Below are 22,232 nucleotides of genomic sequence, written 5' to 3' on the forward strand. Positions count from 1 at the left end.
AGAGGAAGAGGGCCTTGGAGCTGCGGGACCAGATCATAGGAAATGCCAGACCAAGGAGCGGGGAACATTAGCAAGCAACCCTCCCACCATCTTCAGAATGCAGGACACTGAGCAAAGTTAAATCATGATCCAAAGAACTTCTTGGAAGGATTACTGGCATTCACATACCCGCTGAGGGTCCAGCATCAGAGGTGGCCACAGGTCAGGGAGGCGGCTTTGAATCCCATCCACAGACCACTCTGCAGCCCAGCATTCCCCAGGGGCGTCTTTGGGAGAACCCGTCCCATCACAGGAGAAGCCAATATTCTCTTGAACTGGCATTATTCCCAAAGACATGCCAGGGCCACCCCCACGTCCTTCTCTCCATCCCTAAGGATCCGTCTGTGGCCAAGGCTGGCTCTTCTGTGCTAGGTGAGAGGTGAGCTAAGTGGTCCCAGGTTTTCACCTGAATCCACTCCCCCTCCTGCATGGCTACAGTTCAGCTCTGGCAGGGGTCAGGGGGGCACCCTCGGAGGAAGGGGCCCTGCAATCAAAGGTGGAACTGTAGCCAAACAAAGGGGAGAGTGAAGAGCCTGTGCAGAGCGGCAGATGGGCTGGGGAGGCGGAGGGCAGGGCCAGACAGGTGGCACAGTTACCAAGCAGGAATGATACACTGGGCTTTGCTCCTGGTCCGCGTGGGCGCCCTGCAGAGGCCCGGAGCTGCGGAGCCCGGGACACCAGCCGCCTGGGGAGTTTGGGGTGGGGGGGGCCGGTGATGGCACAGAGGAGGATGTGCTGTCCCTCCAGGAAGAAGCAACAAGCCACCTGGGGCTGCTATGTGAAGAAGCAGGCTCTGCCTCTGGCCAAACTGGGCCTAGCAAGGGCAGGAAGGAAGAGGCTAATGGGGTCCTGCCCATCCCATCCCAAACCACTGGAGACTGATCTTGGCCCAAAGAGCACTCTTCCAAGTCCCTGGGCGGAGCGGGGGGAGGGGGGTTTGGTTCTTTAGGGCACAGGAACCTGTCTCCTCATAAAGTCAGTTTCAAGACAAGTTCAGGATCCCCCAGGGCTGGGCCCAGAGGAGGGGCTGACCCGACGTTGGTCCGCTTCCCAGCATTCCAGAGGGGCGGGCCCGCAAGACACAAAGAGCTGCAAGGGGCTGGGAGCTCCCGCATTACTTCTCATTGGGTTCCTGCTGGCTCTCTGGATGGGACAATTCTCCACCACGCTGGGCTACCCCACCCACTGTGCAAGTTAGCAAATCCGCACCCAGTCACCCTAACAACCCAAACACCCCCGCTCGCTTCCAATCTCTGCACAGGAGTGCGGTCCTGACCCCGCTGAGCAACTTGGTACAACCCCTGTGTAGTACAGATGGGTGGGTCAACTGAGGTCCAGAGAGATGAAGGGATTTGCCCGAGATCAAACAGCTAATTTGTGGCAGAGCCAGGACCATGACCCAAGGAGGCCAACTCCATACCCCACGCTCTTCCAAGCCCCGCCCAGGAACTCAAAACCAATCCTGGAAGTATCTGATCTCAGAATGGGACCTCACTCCCCGCAGCCAGGTAGTGAGATAGACACACCTCCTGCAGACAACGCCAGGCTCACAAAGGCACTCAGCGAACACTAGCTGAACTGAGGTGACCTCAGAGGAAGTGTGGGGCAAGAGCTGGCGGACACAGGCGCGTCCGGAACACTTCCCGACCCCCAGTCCTGACACAGATGGGCAGCCTCGCGCCGAGGCCTCAGCGGGCCTCTGCAAACGTGACTCACCCAAATCTTGGGACCCTCGACCCAGAACCAAAGATGCTCATCAAAGACCAGAGAGAGATCATCCGCCTCAAAGTGTAGATGACTCCCCACTTCGCAGCTCAGCTTCTCCAGACACAGTGGGGGCCAGGAGTCTCGTCCACACACAGGAGCGTTAGTTAAGCGTTTGCAGTCAGGTCCGACTCGATCCTGACCATCACACTCGGTGTGCCTGACCTTGCGTAAGGAACACAGACCGTGCCCCAGCTTCCTCTGCCTCTCCCATGAGGCTGTCGTGACCCGAAAACGCAGTAACACGTGTGAAGTGCCTTGCATGAGCTCGCTCGGCGGGCGGCTACCGTGGTCCTTACCACAATCACCCATCCTGCCCAAGGACTCGAGTTTTAGGGATATTAGAAAGCTCCCCCCATGCAAGGCCCAGCACCATCTCAGACCCCAGATGGGAAGGGATAATCAGGTGGGGGGTAGGATGGAGGGAAAGGGGCTGTGGGGTTGCAGGAACCACAGACCACTTGCCACAGAAACCTGAGCTGGGAGAAGAGATGGCATGACTCAGAGGGACCCCAGCTCAGCCTCCAGCATCCCGTCCTGTCCCGGGGCTGGAGCTGCAGGAGCTGTGGTGAAACGCTGCATTCCCAGACTGCCACTCAGAGCCCCCACCGCACCCCCAAGACAGGGCCTGGGAAACATCAAAGCCGGCCCCGCGGGGCCCTCTGTCCTGACGTCAGCTCACAGCAGGTCCTGGTTAGTGCTTGGCTGGGGCAGACTTTAGATGTTACAAAAGGCAGGGAGGGCGGCCACCAGGCCTCCTCTAAGACCCCAGCCCCTGCTCTGAGCCCACACCCCTGGCCAGCAGGCTTCTCACGCAGGAGCCTGGCCCAGTGCTGTGGCACCCACGTTTACTGTGCCCAGCCTGGCCGTCTGCATGGTCTGCAGGAGAGGCTGGTCTGTTGTTTTGTTTGAGGGGAAACGGGCAGACCGAGGAGCCCCTGGTAGAAATGCCAGACTCCAGACAGGGAGGGGCTGGGAAGTGAGGGACTCTTCAGAAGCTTCGGCGGAATGACAAGAGAAGGAGGAAGGCTCTGGGGATCGAGGTGGTACCTGCCTCGAGGTGGCACAGTCCCCTGCACTTCCCTGTCCCTGCACTACCTGACCTGAGGATGCCCTCCAGGGCTGTGGTCCGGGGAAGGCCCGCTCTGGAAGCACACCGGTCCTGGGCTTCCCAAAGCCGCCCCCCTTTTAGAGTCCGGTCCTCCGTGCATCACACCTTCTACACCCAGGCCCTCACGGAACACCTGGCCCACGTGCCCCTCAAGGAAGCCGCTCAGCATAGCAGCAGCCAGTGGCCCTGCCGCTCCCTAGCAATGCCACCTCCGCTGGCCTCTCCCTTGACGTGAAATGAGGACCACAAGCCTACCACTCAGGCTGTGTGAGGCTAAGTGGGTTCATAAACGCAAAGCCTATAGCACAGCCCGGAGCACACGGAGGGCATGGTGGGCTCAAGAAGCACTGCACCATGACCGGCAGGCAGAGTCATCTGCCCACATCAGGCACGACCCCAACAGAGCTGGCGCTGCAAATACCCAATAAGGACATTTTCCAAGCCATTTCCTTGGCTCCTCAACAGCCATCTATACGCAGACACTCACTCTGCCTGCGCCCTGGCCCCTGGCCCCAGCCCCCTGAGAAAGGGCTGTGTGGGCAGCAGCCCAACTCCCGCTCCCCACCCGCCAGCAAGCGTCTGGTCTGGTGCCCGCCTTCCTTGATGCTCTCTGGGCTCCAGGCCCAGTCGACCCACGTGTATATACGTGTGCATCTGTGCACACACATGTGTAAACATGATTTTATGGAGAGCAGAGAGCAGCAGGAAGTTTTTCTGCTCTGATAATTTCAGCTACTTCGGTCCAAGTAACCATCTGGGCCACTCAACTACCTGTCTCCCAGAGACTAGTCCTCTTGGTCTTGGAAACACAACCCCTGAATCTGTACAGGTCCCAGAACCTGCCAAACCTGACCAGTTGATTCCATCTACCTTCTCTCCCTCCTACTAAAGAAATTCTATCCTTCGGACAGCTGCCATGGGACCAGGCAGAGGTACCAAGATGACCCTGGGTGGCCCTGGCATGGGCATTCTGCACGGATGTGTGTAATCACGAGTGACTGTGACCTTTCTCATGCACGAGGCCAACCAGCCACAGGCGGGAAGTTGACTCCTCCATACCCAAGACTCAGTCCCTGGTTCCAGGACCCACGTCCCTGTGGGGACATCCTGCCTCCCAGATGACCTCGAGAGCACAGGCCAAGACAGCTCCTATTGGGCATATGGTCCCCTGAGGGAGAGGTTTGCCAACTTCCTGTGCCCCATCTGGGGCGACAGCATCAGGACACAGGCCAGGAGAGACAGCCCTCAACCCGAGAGGCACAAATGCTCTGTTCCAGGAAAGAGAGCAGCCCCAGGCCTCCTCACCCACACGAGGATGGCCCTGCTCACAGGTCCCCTCCATGTGGAAACTCTAAGGACACCAAATGAGAGGCCCCAGGGGTACCAGGGTCCCTGCCCCACTTCTCCTCCCCAAGGGGCCAATGCACCACAGGCCCTTGGCCTTCAGGGTCTAACTGGTACACTTTCAGTTGCTCTGGGACACTGCAAGGGTCCACGACTCATAGGCATGCGTCATTTTTTTGAGGAACAAATCTCAGTCTCTGTAAGAACAAGTCGTTTGCATGAACAGCAAGCCCAGTCATCTCCCCAGTTCACCTGGGCCGGCAGGAACACAAAAGGCTGCGGTGGGGTTTGTGAATCTGGGGATCTGGAATGTCCCCCCCACCACCACCAGTCCATCACCAATATACCACATGTGGTTTTAGCACCAACAACCCTGTTTGATGATAAGCCCCAGAAAATCAGGGTTCAGAGGGTTGCTGAAAATCCACCACAGCTGACTCAGAGACCCAGAGGCAGAGCACAAAGTTCTAGCTGCCCCCCTCCTCGGCCCCATCTCCCGAGTGTCTACAGAAGGCCCCAGGTTCGCTGACAGCAGCCCCGCATCCCTCCACAAGCCATCACAGCCCTCGCTTGGAGCCATGTGGGAGGGAACAGAGCCAGGGACCCAGCTGAGTTTTCCTGTCCTGGGATTTAACTGTAAATATCTGGAGAGGCTCCCACATCCGGATTAGAGAAACAGAACAAAATCACCAGGGATTAGCACAGAAACAACCTAGCGGGCCAGCTCTTCTACCTTAGATGAAAACCACAACTCAGCCCTGCCCGGCCCACTCCCGGGAGGCCCTGGAGGGGGAAGATCAACCTCTGACGGCAGAAGCGGGTCCTCGTGTCCAGTATCATGCGGCATCCGAGCCCAGAGGGGCAGATACACCGGTTGGGAGATGTGCTTTAAGAAGCTCCTCAGGCCTTCCCTGGTGGCGCAGTGGTTGAGAATCCGCCTGCCAATGCAGGGGACACGGGTTCGAGCCCTGGTCTGGGAAGATCCCACATGCCGCGGAGCAACTAGGCCCTTGAGCCACAATTACTGAGCCTGCGCGTCTGGAGCCTGTGCTCCGCAACAAGAGAGGCCGCGACAGTGAGAGGCCCGCGCACCGCGATGAAGAGTGGCCCCTGCTCGCCGCAACTAGAGAAAGCCCTCGCACAGAAACGAAGACCTGACACAGCCAAAAATAAATAAATAAATAAAATTTAAAAAAAAAAAAAAAAAAAAAAGAAGCTCCTCAGCCAGCAGCCACACCACCTGACCCTCCCTCCAGCTTGTCTTCTGCTGGGGCTCAGAGGGCCATACCTAGGACACATCTCTCACCCTTAGTAACCCTCAGATGGCTGCGATGTCCCCAAGGAAGCAGCAATAAATTAAAAGCTCAGCCAGAGTGAGGTGGTGTGATCAGGCAGAAGGAACATGGGGTAGAGAGACCTGGGTTCTAGTCTCGATACAATCCCTAACAAGTAGGGTGACCCTGACCAACCACCACCCGCCACCAGGTAGTTTTATTATATATAAAATTAGAGAACTGAAAGGATGTGACTGGACAGTCACCAAGACCTAGCCCTGGATTCGCTGGCACTGAGCCTGAGAGGCAGTTACAGAAACAAAGGGCTCCCTCCCCAGAGTCCCCTTCCTGCCCCCCAGCCTCCAGCTGCACAGCCGGCCCCTAAAGCCCACACACCACATGTAGGGCCAGCCCCGGGAGGGATTAAAAGTGATGCTATAAATGGCAGGTGTGCAGTTAGAGGCAGCTGGGAGTTGCAAACTGGGACCCAGCATCACTGCTGAAGAGCTACTCCCATTCCCGCAGCTCAGCTTGCATCCTGCCTCCCCAGGAGATCCCGCCTCTGCCTCGGCCACACACTTGCACTGACAGCTCACTGCCCGTGACACCCCTGATATGCCCGCCTGTGCTGTGACCAAGAGCCGTATCTTCCAAGCTAGACTGCAAGCTCAAGGTGAGCTTGAATGGGCACCTTCTATGCCCATTCTCAGCTCCAAGGAGAGAGAGAGACAGCAGCCAGCTGTCTCCTGAAGACGCCAGTGAGCGGCCTGCAGAAATAATCTACATTGCGGGGAAGGCAATGGGGCTGCTGGACCACAAGACTGGGAAATGAGCCAGGAGCTCAGGCCCAGGAAGACTTTAGGGATGCTCAGATGGTGTGCTCAGGGACCCCAGAGGGGTCAAAGAGTCCGCCCCTCATCACCCAGAGAAGATGGAAAGGGACTCACTGCAGGTTCCACAGCCATTCATTAGGGGGGCCCAGACCCAGGCCCCAACCAGGTCTTCCTCCCAGGTGCAGTGGGGAGGGGCCCAGGGACACCACAGCAAGAACAGTGCCAGGGTGAGCCTGGGGGTAAGCATCCCACGGTCTTTCTTGTGCAAGCAGAGGGCAAACTAAATGACAGTCTGGAGACTGGTTGGACCTGACTTCATCTATTAATTTTCAAGACAGGCTCAGAAAACTCTGGGAGACTCCGTTTTCTGAGCTCTTTTTACTCATCTCTGAGGCACACACCCTAAACTCCCTATGCAGGGAGAACATGATTCCCTGTCCTTTAGGTGGAGTGGCCTCAACTCCACTCAATGAGGGAAAATCCTCCCTGGCTCCTAAAGACGGTAAAATATCCCTTCGGCCTGTTCTGTCCAATATGGCAGCCACTAGCCACATGGGGCTACTCAAATGTAACTTAATTAAAATGAAACAAAACTGAAAACTCATTGCCTCTGTTCCACTGGCCATATTTTTAGTGCTCGGGAGCCGCATGTGGCTAGCGGCCACCGTACTGAACAGCGCCGACGTAGAACAGTTCTGTCCCCACAAAAAGTTCCATCAGTCAGCGCTGCCTTAGCTACTCTGACCGTCTGCTTCTTGCCGGCCCTTATTACATGGACGCGTTATTTCTCATCCAAAGAACCCTCCACACGGACCAGCCTCATTTCACAGAGGAGGAAACTGGGGTCAAGGCTATCCCAGTAATGGCGGGGTCGGGAACTGCCCCTGGATCTGTCTGGCTCCCACATCTGTGTTCTTTCCACGCTACCACGCTGGCTGCTCTTCATTTCCTTCACTTCATTCCCTTTTATCCAAGTCCCCCCAACAACCATTCTGTCCTGTTAGAGGTAGATCCTCTCTTTGTATGTGCTCTGGTCAAATGTGATTGCTGTTTCGTGTGCGGCTATTTTTAGCCCATATAAATGGTCTTGCATTATCTTTCATTCTGCCTCTCACTTTATTCCATTTAGCACTATGTTTTGAAGTGCCTTCCCTGTGGCCATCACCTACATCCTGCTGTTTCTCCCAGTAGAAGAACATACTGTTGGGTCTGGGGAAGCAAGAAGAAAATGAAATTTTTGAAAACAAGTCAAGTGGCTGAACATAGCTGCCCACAGTTTGAAAATCAGTCTTTGAGCCTACACCCTCCTCTCTGTCTGCCCCGGCACCCTGCCCGGGCCTCCAGCACTGCACCTAGCCTCATGCTGTGCCCCCGCACGCATAGGGGTATCAGCAGAGCCTGGGAAAACACGCATGCAGGCGCACACCCCCAGCTTCTCCCGTGCCCCTTCCTCCTCCCACCAAACCCCAAAAGTGACTAAAGAGGTTGGCCCTCAGCTGGTTCCAAAGGGATAAGAGAAAGAGGCAGTCTCATACTTTTATATTTAGAAGTGCTCTGCAAACCACTTCCTGGAGCAGACAAGAGTGGGGAATGTGAGGACATCGCTTTGCTATGTGTGATGTGGAAAGCACGAGCCACCCAGGGCCTGCAGCAATGGGCCGCATGTACCACACACCCGATGACACGCAGCGATGCCGAACACATGTGCAGATGAACGCGGCCCTCGGCAGCCTGGCCATCCCCGCGGGGCCAGGGCACAAGGCAGGGCCCAGGAGTCGGAGCCGGACACCGTCCTCCAAGTGCCCCTCTCCCAGCCTTCCTTTCTTTCCTTCTCCACCTGTCTGACCAACAGCTGCTTCTGGAAACCAACCCTTCTCTCCAGGGAAAGGGTTGCTCCAGGCTTTAAGCCTCAACCTGAAACACAAAGAGAAGAATCCAGACTGAAGGAGGCGGGTTTGGAAGAGCCAGTGTCTTCAAGAGGCAAGGGTGCCCTCCTCGCCTCTAGGCTGCTGGGGAGGGGTGTGGGGGGCAGGATTTTGCACAGTGCCCACTGCCTTCTTCTGAAGGTAGATCTGCTGCTGCCATCAAAAGCCCTCCCCTCAGCCACCTCTGCTACCATGTGTGGCTGGAAAAATGTCGGAGGGGGGAGCTATCTGGAGGTGGGGATCGACTATTGTGGCCATGGTCACTGCTCCAACATCACTCAGATGTAACTGATGCTTGCCCAGTTGGGGGAGGGCGTGGTCAGGGGACAGAGAGGGGGAGGGGAAGGCAGGCCAGCTGCTTAATTAGAGTCAAAGCATCAGACATTTCCTAGACTCCTTATAAACTTCACTTTACAGCTTAAAATATAAACTCTCTAGTAAGACAAAACCAATTTTATTCTTTTATTTCTTAACTGCATCATTGATGATTTGCTCCTTTATTTTTTAAAAGAAAATAACCAAAAAAGAGTCGTTTTTGAAAAATCAGCTGTTCTGAAAAAGCATTCTGGCTAAAGATGGCAAAATATGTATTGCAATCTCCAAATCAGTAACAACAGATGAAAAAAATACAATCTGATGAATAACAGACAGAAACAATTCCTTGTAAGTTATTTTTAAAAGCACCAAAAACTTGCAACACATTACCAGATGCTTAAAGCCTAGGGATAACTGACTTTTGGGGGCCGGGGGGGCGGGGTGGTGTTATAAAACATAAAGCACACACAAATAGCTAAAGAAAAAAAAAGCCCCTAAGAGTGGCTGATGCAATAACTGAATAGCCAAAAAAATGACAAAGACCTAAAGTTTATTTTATGCCTACTCTGTCGATCTTGAAGTCAGGGTCTGGAAGGTACCAAGATCTGGCTTCACTTAAGTCTGGAACTGGCTGTCCCTCCGTCCCAGGAGGTGCCTCTTACAGGCCTCTGAAGTCACGCAGAGAGAAAGAGAGAGAAGCAGACACTGATGGAGAAAGACAGAGGGAGACAGGAAGATGAGAAAAAGCGGGCTGGAGGGAGATTGATGGTGTGGGTGGGGGAAGGGAGGGAGGAGCAGAGGAAGGGAGGGAGGGGGGAGGGAGGGGGACAGAGAGACACAGAGAGACCCAGATCAACAGCCAGACACGGACAGAGACAAACTGAGACACAGAGAGTAACATACAGTCCTAGAGAGACCCAGAGAAAGGGACAAGAAAAACAAAGACCCAGAGCACGCATATGTGCACACACACACACGTAAGCACACAAAAGGCTCCCCATGCCTGTAGAGCAGCCCCCAGCCCCACATTGACCCCAGCTTCACCCCCCCACCCCCCGCCAAGTAAACCCCCCACAGGGCTTTCCCTGCATCTCTAGTAGGGAGGGTCCCCCCCACTCCCTCCTGCCACCCAACCCAGTGGCCACAGGGACTCCAAACTCAGAGAGTCCCTGGCTACAGGCCACGGGGCTGCCCAGTGTAACACTAGACACGGAAGGTTACAGCGAACCTGTAGCTGGGAGACCGGGAGAGTGAGAGGAGTCGGGAGGGACTCTAGATACACCCGATTCAGACCAGATTCAGACCACTCATCGTGGAGAGCCTCAAATGAGAGGCTCCTGGTAAATAATTCACCAGGAAAAATACAGTACCTTCCCTGGGCTCATCCATTATTCACCAAGATAAATGTACCATACTGTTACACTTCCTGACATCTAAAAATGGTCTGAGCCATTAGGCCAGGAGCAAGAAGACAGCAGGGCACTTTCTACCCAACTCTTCCAGAACCCCTGACCCAGCAGTCCTGGTGCTCCTGGAACACACTCTGCTGCTCCTCACACAAGGGCAAAGTCAACTTCCAGAAACGGCCAGCCTGGGCTCAGACCATGAGATCCCGAGAGCAGGCCCACCTCCACAGCCCTCAGGAGCCCAGGCAAGTCCTAAGTAAGACCTCCTCTGTTCACCAGACCCCGGAGGGGTCAGCCCTCTCAAAGGGAAAAGGCAACCACTGTCTGTACCTGTCTAAGAGCAATTCTGCTCCTAGGAGGTTCAAAGAGTTTGACTTTGATGCCAAATGAGTGTCACCTACAGAAAGACCTGCATCTGACTTGCACAGACGGCTCTGAGCAAATCACTCTGTCCTTCAGGCCTCAGTTTCCCCATCTGTAAAGCCAGCTGCTCCTTATCCTGCAGGCACGAAATGCCCCCTGGGAAGTCTGAAGAGCTGCACCACTTTAAGGCCCTGGCTCACAGTGTACAGGCAGGACGGAGATGCGACAAGAGCTCAGAGTCTGGAGTCAGACTGTCTGCACTTCAATTCTCCTCTCCCACTTACCGAGCATATGACCTTGGGCAAGCTGTTTATCCTCTCGGTGTCTCCGTTTCTGTAGCTATAAAATGGTGCTAATAACAGTATCTACCTCCCAGGCTTGAGAAAAGTAAATTCACATGTTAACCAATGTAGCGTGTTTGGAACAGTGCCTGGCACGTATTAAGTATCATGTGAGTTTGGGCTCTTAGCCATTCTTGCTCATCATTATTATGTTCGAGATTTTTTTTTTTAATCTTTTAAGGGCCTCCGTCCCATGACAACCACCTCTTACCCAGTGTAGGCCTTGGTCGGCATCCCTCTCACGCAGACCATTTGGAGCTGCCGATTGCCCTGTTTGACTCGCCACCCACTCAATCCCTGCCATGTGGGTGTATAGGTTCTGAACAGACCTTGGGGTCCAAAACTTTGTCCCACGGCTGCCCCATGGAGCCTTGGAGCCGGCGGGTCACTTAAGTGGGGCTCCACAGGGAAGCAGCTGACTGCTGGGACCTCTGCGCTCTCTGGCCCACTGCCCCGGGAACCTCCAGGCAGTGCCCAGATTAGCAGTTGCTCATCGTTTCAGTCACTCCCCCACCTTCAATATGAAGAAGAGTCAGAGCGAGTCTGTCTGGGTGAAAATGGATCCAGACCATGTTGGAATGAGGCAGGCCTCTGGCCTCAAGGGACCCAACGGTAGTTAGGTGAGGACAGCACAGTGACTGTTTAGGTGCCAACTAATGCCTGGAGATAACTCTTAGGGTTCAGCTTTCTGACCCCGTAAGTCCCCAATGAGAGAGGACTGGAAAATTCTTTGCTTTATAAAGGAAAATATCTGACTACATAAAATAGAAGTTGTAAACAACTCTCAATGGCAAACAACCAATTAGGAAAATGGTTTCTAGCAACTGACAGAAGAGGGGCTGCTGGCCTTGATACACAGTTACAAATCAATCATAATAACTACTAAAATTCTAATAGTAACGTGGTCAAAACAGCATGTCTTCTCAAAACAAATATAAATGATTAATAAATATAAGAAAACATTCCAATGCACCAGTAACCTAATGAATGCAAATTAGAACATAAATGCAAATAAGAAATGCAAATCATTCTGCCCTATCAAATGAACGCCAAGTTTTTAAAATAACACTCAACACTGGTTGAGTATATGGAGAAAATGGTCCTCATGCTTTGCAGATGGGAGTGTAAATGATAATAATGTCCTTCTGGAAAGTGGTTTGGTAATATTGTACCAATATCCTAAAAAATTCATGCCCTTCTTCCTTGGAGAAGTACCTGATTCCAGGTCTGGGCAGGAAATGTGCCAGATGAACCTGGAACATCTTATCATACAAGGAAATGAGCAAAGGGCCACATCAAAAGGTTCAGGGCCAGCTTGAAGAGGCTCCCACGAGGCCAAGAAGGGACCTTTTAAGCTTCATAAGGGTAAGAACCACATGGCCTTAACACACTGGTAAGTTTAAAATCTGTGAGTTCATAATGATGTTTAAAACAAAAGAGCCCAGAGGGGAGGGATAAATTGGGAGACTGGGATTGACATATACACACTACTATATATAAAATAGATAACTAATGAGAACCTACTGTATAGCACAGAGAAGTCTACTCAGTACTCTGTAATAGCCTACATGGGAAAAGTATCTAAAAAAAAGAGTGGATATAGGTACATGTATAACTGACTCACTTTGCTGTACTCCTAAAACTAACACAACATTGTAAATCAACTATACTCCAATACAAATTTTTTAAAAAGACACCGGTAATGCCAAATCATAAGATTTAAAAAATTAAAAATTAAAAAAATGTTTTTAAAATTAAAAAAAAAAGAGCCCAAAGCCCTCCATTGGTCACTTTTGAAGGATGCTAGAAAACCAACTCATTATTTTATTTTATTTTATTTTATTTTTTGGTAAGAGACGTAAGCCGCCTTTATTTCCTTGTTTCACAAATAAAGCCGGCTGAATTGGCTGCTTTTTGGTGATTAGTCAGAGACCAAATCCCATATACTCGTCCGACTCCTCCGACTCTTCCTTTGCTTCAACCTTGGCTGGGGCTGCAGCTGCAGCAGCAGGAGCAACAGTGGTGGCAGCAGCCACAAATGCAGATGGATCAGCCAAGAAGGCCTTGACCTTTTCAACAAGTGGGAAGGTGTAATCAGTCTCCACAGACAAAGCCAGGACCCACTTGTACCCACTGATGATAGAATGGGGTACAGATGCAACAGTTGGGTAACCAATCTGCAGACATACGCTGGCAACATTGCGGACACCCTCCAGGAAGCGAGAATGTAGAGTTTCCTCTGTGATGTCAAGCACTTCAGGGTTACAGATGCTGCCATTGTCAAACACCTGCTGGATGACCAGCCCAAAGGAGAAGGGGGAGATGTTCAGCAATGTGGCTTCACTGGCTCCCAATTTGTCTCCAGTCTTAATCAGCTGCACATCACTCAGGATTTCGATGGTGCCCCTGGAGATTTTAGTGTGATGCCTAAAGCCTGGAAGAAGGAGGTCTTCTCGGGGCCCAGACCAGTGTTCTGGACCAGCAGTGACTTTGCAGGGCAGCAGCCGGCACGTCATTGGCCAGCAGCATGTCCCCGATCTCAGTAAGGTCCTCCTTGGTGAACACAAAGCCCACGTTCCCCCGGATGTGAGGCAAGGGTTTCTCCAAAGCTGGGTTGTTTCCCAGATGCCCTCGGATCACCTTGTGTATCATCGTGTTCCTGCCCATCAGCACCACACCCTTCCCGCGGAGGGACATGCGCATCTGCTGCATCTGCTTGGAGCCCACACTGTCTGCCCCCACAATGAAGCATTTCGGATAATCATCCAGAAGTTGGATAATCTTAAGGAAGTAGTTGGACTTCCAGGTTGCCCTGTCTTCCCTGGGCATCACGGCGGTGCGTCAGGGATTGCCACGCAGGGTTTAAAGACGATGTCACTCATTCGAGGACGCCTGGCAAGAGGCTCATTATTTTAAAAACTGGTCAAGAAGCATTTACTTTCCCTTTCGTGAACAGCTATACCTCAGGGTAACCAAACAGTTAATAAGGGGCTGTTTATCTTTATAGAAGTTTCCAGCTGATAAATAGAATATCACCATTTTACAGCCCCTAATGAAATACTGGATCTAGCAATGATTATTGACGGCTGCTAATTCCAGAGAGACAACCAGATGTTATGTGCCTACTGAGAAAGTATACCTGGAAAAAAAAAAAAATCAAATCTGACCCTGACGAAGCCTCCAGATCTATGTTTCATTATTAAAAAGAAGCTCTCTATGGGACTTCCCTGGTGGCGCAGTGGTTAAGAATCCGCCTGCCAATGCAGGGGACAAGGTTTCAAGCCCTGCTCCGGGAAGATCCCACATGTCACGGAGCAACTAAACCCGTGCACCACAACTACTGAGCCTGCGCTCTAGAGCCCGCAAGCCACAACTACTGGGCCCGCGTGCTGCAGCTACTGAAGACCGCGCGCCTAGAGCCCACGCTCTGCAACAAGGGTAGCCACCGCAATGAGAAGCCCATGCACCACAACAAAGAGTAGACCCCGCTCGCCCCAACTGGAGAAAGCCCACACGCAGCAACGAAGATCCAAAGTAGACAAACATAAATAAATAAATTTTTTTAAAAAAAGAAGCTCTCTAGAAGGAATTTGGAAAACAAGGGCTGAAATAGTTAACTGTGAATGCACATTCTTCTGTTGCTCCCACAAACGGTTATTAAGACCTAATATTGTTGTTGTTAACGTTTCGTGCGCTTCCACCATCTTCTCCACCAGATTCTCAGCTCCCTGAGGTCAGGGACTGGACGTGCACTCTTCCATCCCCTCCACTGTGGACGCCTTGCCCATTGGAGGAGCTTGGGAAATACCAGCTGATCTGTGGTGGGTTCACTGGCCCCTGCAGGATGTGGATCCAAACAGAGTTGAGCCCAATATGGGATCCTGGTCGGCAATTACATTAATTATCATTATTAATTCAACAAACATTTATTTAATGCCTACCATGTGCCAAGTACTCTGCAAGACACTGGGGACGGAGAGAGAAAAATACAATTACTGCCTTTAAGTATCTCTGTTTAGTGGGGGAGTCAGATAAGTAAACATATAATTACAATAGCAAAGGCTTACTGACCGCTTACTTCGTACCAGCCACTATTGCGAGAACTTTAACCCCACTGTTAATGCTTACAACCAGCCAGTGAGGTAGGTACTATGACCCCCGTTATGCAGATGAGGAAACTGAGGCACAGAAAGGTAAAGCCACTTGCTCAAGGTAACACAGCTAGTAAGTGACAAATGCAGGATTCAAATCTCCGGTCCTCTGGCTCCAAAGGAAAACCTATCATCATCACTAGGCTTTACCGCATTATCACACAGCATGATGGGTGGGTGCACGATGGGTGGGTGCACAAGGCAGGCTTTTAACTCAGAGTGAGGGTATAAGGGGGCAGAGAAGCATCCTGGAAGAAGGCTCTTCAAAACAAGATTTTAAGAAGGAACGGGGCTTGGGGACTTCCCTGGCAGTCCAGTGGTTAAGACTGCAATTCCAATGCAGGGGGCACGAGTTCAATCCCTGGTCAAGGAACTAATATCCCACATGCCACACGCGTGGCCAAAAAATTAAAAAATTAAAAATAAAAAAAAAAAGAAGGAACGGGGCTTGGCAAATAGAAAAAGCAGCACAAAAACAAAACACGAACTCAGGGTAATTCCGGATGCTCAGAGTTTAAGGGATGATGAGGGGGAACACAGCAAAAGGCCACGAGAACACTGGTTTGTGAGGGGTGGAACAGGCAAAGGAGGTGAAATCCAAGTTTACCCAGCTTAGGCTGTCCCTGGACAAAAATAAATCACCAACACAGTGAGTCCCTGTTTCCAAGGAGGTGGTTGTTAGGTTAGAAAATGGCCTGAAGAAGCTCTTTGTCACGGAGAGAGCAGCAGGTACATTCACAGAAGGCATGATTATGGGATAATGTCATACCTGGTCTATTAGTTTCCTAGGACTGCTGTAACAAATCACCACAGCTGGGTGGCTTAAAACAACAGAAGCTTATTCTCTCATAATTAAGGAGGCCAGAGTCCAAAATCAAGGTGTCGGCAGGGCTGGTTCCTTCTGGAGGCTCTGGGAAGAGTCTGTTCCACGCCTCTCTCCCAGCTTCTGGTGGTTGCAGGCAATCCTTGGTGCTCCTTGGCTTGTGGCTGTATCACTCCAAGCTCTGCCTCCATCATCACGTGACCTTCTTCCCTCTGTGCGCAACTGTGTCTCTTCTCTTCTTGTAAGGACATCACCAGTCACATAGGATTAGAGCCCACCTTAATGACGTCTCTTTACTTGATTACATCTGCAAAGGCCCTATTTCCAAATAAGGTCATGGTCACAGGTCCCAAGGCTTAGGACTTGAACATATCCTTTTAGGAGACATCATTCAACCTATTAACACCTGCTATTCTGCAAACTGCTTTTTTTGCCCTACAGCTAACCACAGGTATTTTTCCGTGTCTGTTCACATGGTTCTGGCCCATTCATTTCAACCACTGTATATTATTTCACTGTATCGGTGACCCAAAATCTATTTGTCTAACACCCTAATCATGGACATTCAGATGGTTTTCAATTTTTCGCCATTACAAACAATGCCCCAACTGAATCTCTCTGTACAGGCACCTATACACATTGGTAATGGGAATGTTTCTTGTAGTATGACTTCCTAGAAACAGGACTCCCCCTGGACCAAAGAGAATACAATTTCAGGGCTTTGATAAATGACAAATTGCTCTTTAAAAAGGCTGTACCAATTTATGCTTCCTTACCAACGTTGATACTTATTAATCTTTGCCAATTTGAGAGACATAAAATAATCCTTTGTTTTATTCTGCAACTCATTTAAGACATTTAGTCTGTTCTTAACAACATAAAGCTATCTTTTGTATGTTCACTGGTTAGCTGAATTTTCTATTCAACTTCTTTGTCTACCTTTTTCCTTGTTTATTTTTACTGTTATCTTTTTCTTATTAATTTGTAATCAATAAGATCACTAATATAAGGCCTTTTCTGCATTACATGTCACACTTTTCCCCCCTGAGAATGGTCATTAAGTTACTGAATGCCTACTAAGTGCCAGGCATTGTTCTAAGTGTTGGGAATACAGCAGTGAACAGGGCAGTGAGGGTTCCTGTTCTCAAATGTTACTTAACTACTCAGAAGAAAATGTATTTGCACATGATTTGGGCTTGGAAATAGATAGGAAGTGAATTTTCACCCTTGGGTGCAAAGCTGTCTTGGAATTCATTTAAATACTGTCCTGTTTTGCTTTGAGAGCCTTTTAGGGGGAAATCTACTCTGTTCCCCAGGTGTCCTGGAAGCACCCACAAAGGAGCAGTGTGGTTAGTGAAGGTGGAAGCAGGAATAGCTGACAGCTGTGCCCTTTCCTTGAAAGGAAGAGCCACACCCCAGGCACCCACACCCCCTAGAAGTCCAGGGCCTTCAACAATTAAGCCCCGGTGAGCTCAGAGAGCAAAGGAATTTTTAAGGAGGAATAACTCTTCCCCATTTCAGTGGAGGGGGTACCACTGGAGTCTCACTCCACCTCCTCCCAGAAGTTCCAGGGAGGTGTGATGTCTCACTGAGTATGTTTGGCTCTGATTCTTCCTCTCCTGCCCACTTGGGGGAGGGGGAATATACCCCCTGCAGACACACACACACACACACACACACACACACACACACACACACACCCTAATTCAGGGATGAATCAGACAAGCTTATCCTGTTCAGATTACAATCTTGTTCCTCAACCTAGCCTTTATCTATAATAAAGGTGATACACTAATTTCCATCTAATTCCTGTCTGTCTTTCTTTCCTCCCTGCAAGCACTGGTTTAAAATTCAGAGGAGAGAAGGGTGTTATTTACTGACTCCTTCAACATACAGTTTCCATTCTATTGATTTACGCCTGCGTATTTTATGGGTTTTCTTGTTGTTGTTGATTTTGTGAATGGGATAAACGTTTCCATTGTATTTTCTAAAAGGTTACTTGTTGATAACTAGTGAAACTTCTGGGTTTTGTGTAGTTTTGTATTTGGCCAAATGACTCAGCTCTCTTACTGATTCTAATGGTTTTCAGTTGATACTTGGGTTTCACATGTAAAAAAAATGGCACCACCTGCAAAGAGCATTAACTTTATTTTGACTTTCGTTTCCTTACAGTATTATTTCAGCTACAATTTCCAGAATAATGTTAAATAGTAGAGACTTTATTATTTTAATGTAGTGACTTCTTTAAAGAGAACAGCATTATAATTTCATTTTTTTAAATTTGTTTATTATTTCTTTATTTTTTGGCTGCGTTGGGTCTTTGCTGCTGCACGCGGGCTTTCCCTAGCTGCGGCGAGCGGGGGCTACTCTTCGTTTCGGTGCGCGGGCTTCTCATTGCGGTGATTTCCCTTGTTTCGGAGTACAGGCTCTAGGCGCGTGGGCTTCAGTAGCTGCAGCATGCGGGCTCAGTAGTTGTGGCTTGCGGGCTCTTGAGTGCAGGCTCAATAGTTGTGGCGCACGGGCTTAGTTGCTCCGCCGCACGTGGGATCTTCCCGGACCAGGGCTCGAACCCGTGTCCCCTGCATTGGCAGGCGGATTCTTAACCACTGTGCCACCAGGGAAGTCCCTATAATTTCATTTTAAAATACGTTAGCTGTTGTTTAAGATTTAAAAAAAACAGGAATGGATGTTAATTCATATCTAATGTCATTTTCATATCTACTGAGATAACTGTGTGACTCCTTGACTTCGTATTTTGATGAATTACATTAAATTAAACCATCCATGCCATTTTTGGAGTAAATCCTAATTATTTATGGTACATTATCTTTAACATAGTATTTGCCAGTATTTTCTTTAGACTTTCATACCAATATTTCTAAGTAGTGTATTTTCCTCTTCCGCACTGTCAGTCAGCATTTGGGATCAAGGTCATATCAACTTTGTGACATGCACAGGGTGGCCATCCATCTGTTCCTTGGCTCTGTGACTGCCTATAAAGCACTACAAGGCTCTATTTTCTACATTTTTCAAAATTTCCCCTCAAGGCCCTCTGATACAACAGTTTGGTGGGGGGTGTTCTGTTTGTTTTCTCACTATCTTTCAATTGTTTTTAATAGTTACTGGTCTAGTTATTCATCCTAATGGCTCATTACATTTCAATAATTTATACTCTCCTAGCATCAATTTCTCAGCACAGCATGGAACATGGTAACCCTTGATAACTTAAAAAATCTTTCCCATGGCAATTACCACAACTGTAATTATTATTTTTTTTTTTTAATAAATTTTATTTATTTATTTATTTTATTTTTGGCTGTGTTGGGTCTTCGTTTCTGTGCGAGGGCTTTCTCTAGTTGTGGCAAGCGGGGGCCACTCTTCATCGCGGTGCGCGGGCCTCTCACTATCGCTGCCTCTCTTGTTGCGGAGCACAGGCTCCAGACGCGCAGGCTCAGTAATTGTGGCTCACGGGCCCAGTTGCTCTGCGGCATGTGGGATCTTCCCAGACCAGGGCTCGAACCTGTGTCCCCTGCATTGGCAGGCAGATTCTCAACCGCTGAGCCACCAGGGAAGCCCACAACTGTAATTATTAGTACACATTTTCATAAGCCCTCCATCTCATTCCCTGCTCTAAGTCCCCAGAATCTACCAGGTACCTAGTATGTTGAAATTGGCCTCAAGAAATTGTTATGAGGCCAGGAATGAAGTTAAAGCTTCTTTTTCCTTTCTTGCTTTGCTTATTGACCATTTCTCTCCTTTTCTTGACTGCATTTGCCAAAGTTTTGTTTCTTTTATTGTTTTCTGAAGCAATGGAACTTACCAATTCTATATTTTTTCATTTCAAATTTATTAATTTCAAAGCTGTACTCAGAAGAAAATTAATAACCTTAAAATTCTTTCCTAAATAAAAGGTGAAATAAATTAAGCTATTGGTCTAAAGTTAAAAAAAGAATAAAATGAACTCTGTCCGTATTTTAGGTCTGTCTCATGTAAAGAACATGAAACTTTTCTAACTCAATCTTAATTTTGTCTTACCTCTGTGGGAGACATATTCCACTGAAGTTTATCATACTAACTGATATATTTATCTCTGCTTTTATTTGGTTTACGTTTTAATACTACAATTCTTCCTTTGTTATATGTATTGTGTTTTATTTGCCTCTTAGGATCTGCTTTTTAATTCTACTTGTATATCCTTTGTTTATTCCTTTTTAACATCTTGAATCTATTTCTCTAATTATCACATTTTTTCATCATTTTCATCTCACTGTACATTTTCCTCTGGATTCTGAGAGCTCCTCAACTGCATGACATTGATTAGATTAACTGCAGTGCTGATTCAGCTCCTTCAAGTGTATACTGGAAACTGAATTCTGCTATTGCATTTTTTGTCTCCTCATACTCCTTCATTATCTCAACCAGTCCTCTTATTACTTCTTCACCCTTCTCGGTCAGCTCCTTTTTTATCTCAGTCTGTTGCGACTCACTGGATGTTTTTATCTTAGGTTTCATGAAGTACATGTCTTCCTGACATTTTTGAGGGGGAAAAAAAGATGCTGCCTTCAAAAATTCACTTCTCTTTTCCAGCAGTATTCCAAGGGAGAAATGGCAAAGCCACAGACAATAGGATAAAAGGGGAGGGAATAGATACGAGAGCAATTAAAGGGATGGTAATAACTGGAGAAGTGGAAAACACAAATCTACAGCTAGCAATGCTCAAGGGCTCCCAAGTCTATGTCAATAAGGAGTGACAACACGTGTCAATATGCGTGTCCCTGAAGCCTGCCTCCCACAAACAAAGGCCACGCCACAACACCCCTGCACAAAAGTTCCTTCATTAGACCCTCACCATAGCTCTATGAGGTGGATATTATCATTGTCATCCTGCAGATTAAGAAATGGAATTCAGGGACTTCCCTGGTGGCACAGTGGCTAAGACTCCACGCTCCCAATGCAGGGGCCCCGGGTTCGATCCCTGGTCAGGGAACTAGATCCCACATGCATGCCGCAACTAAGGAGACTGCCTGCTGCAACTAAGACCTGGTGCAACCAAATAAATAAATAAATATTTTTTTAAAAAAGAAAAGAAGAGAAATGGAATTCAGAAGTTACAGTGCTTCCAGGACTCAAATTCTGGTCTTGGGAATCCAAGAACAACTTGAACAACCACTGAGCATCTGGGAAAACAAAGGTCAGGAACTGGACCCACCCTACCAAGCTCATCATCAAGTTGGGAGCAACAAAAAGAACACAGCTGCTAGAATGGAAAAGAAAATGGAGCAGGTAATTCAGAGCTCCATGGTGTAGAAGAGAGAACATACATGGTCCCAGAGATAAGGGGAAAAGATCTTGGTGGGCACTGGGCTACCATCCTCCCAAGTTACCTGGAACAACCCTGGCTTATGCTGGTTGTCTTGGAGTAATTATTAACAATGCCCCAGGTTGGATGATAAATTCTCCAGTCACCCCAGCAATGCCTCACATTTGAATCATGCTTACTAGTTTTCACACTTTAACCCGTGCGATTTTCACAGGCCCACTGTACAGCAGGGATTCAGAAATTTGATGAGAAAGCTATAAACACCCTCCGCAGAAAAATAACATAAATACAGAATGTTGTACCCAGTTGTGATATATTCCTATCCTTTGACAGAGCAGCTCCACTTCTGGGAATTTACCCTTCAGGTACACAAGCGCAAGGGTACAGATAGATAAAAGGATATTTGTGGTGGCATTGTTTACAAGAGCAAACCCTCAGAGACAGCCTAAAGTCCATCAGCAGGGAACAGGGGGTGGGTGGGGTGAATGTAGACAGCACTTGCTTTAGGCTAAGCTTCCCCTTAAAATACGTAGGAGCCTTCCTGCCCCCGCTTGTGCCCCCAACTCAGCAAGGTCCCAGGGGAGGAAGAGACACGAGCAAACTCGCAGGAGGAGGCTAAATAATGAATTGTAAGTGTATGTTTTCTTTGGCCAGGGCAGTCTGGCCAAGCTCTGGGGGCTTCTGGGCAGACATTTTTCATATTTTAGCAGCTGGCCTATGCCCAAGGCAGTCAGAAGTTAAGTAAGCTTTGAATGAGCTACGCCCATCCTTTCCCCGGCCCCAAGAATTCTTAATGAGGCTCTAAGGCAGCAGCCTCCAGCAAACCCATGGTGTTGCCTTAAATATCGCTCACCCTTCCCTACTTTTAATGAATGCAAATGATTCAGCAACAAAACACTTAGCCTGCAGTGAAATCCATCTCTGTACACCTGGTTTCTCCAGCTTATAGCCCAGCTCAGGCAGGGCCCTACCGGGAGGGCAGCCCAGCAGAGCCCGGGGTGCCCAGGCTAGCCCAGGCAGACCCCTGCACACCAGGACAGTGGGAGCAGGATGCAGGAAGCGCACAGCGGGAGGGAAGACCCCCCCCCGCCCCGCCTCCACCTACCACCCCAACTACCAGATGCAGACCCTCACAACTCCACCTCTTTACGACTCTGGCTCCAGGGCAGAGGAAAGTGTGAGCAGAAAAACAAAAGGTATTTCTTTGATCTAATGAAAGAGGC

General features: G+C 49.4%; 1 protein-coding gene and 1 pseudogene across 3 annotated transcripts in view; both read right to left on the bottom strand.

The window, feature by feature from the left end:
- PTK7 (protein tyrosine kinase 7 (inactive)) overlaps positions 1-22,232 on the bottom strand; it is a 60,802-nt gene that overhangs the window by 24,578 nt on the left and 13,992 nt on the right. The window lies entirely within an intron of this gene.
- LOC309638516 (large ribosomal subunit protein uL10 pseudogene) lies at positions 12,537-17,177 on the bottom strand (annotated as a pseudogene). Its single transcript has one exon. The product of its transcript is annotated as a large ribosomal subunit protein uL10 pseudogene (transcript).

The sequence above is a fragment of the Balaenoptera physalus genome (assembly GCF_965194825.1).
Source record: "Balaenoptera physalus genome assembly, chromosome: 11".
In the NCBI taxonomy this organism is placed as follows: Eukaryota; Metazoa; Chordata; class Mammalia; order Artiodactyla; family Balaenopteridae; genus Balaenoptera; species Balaenoptera physalus.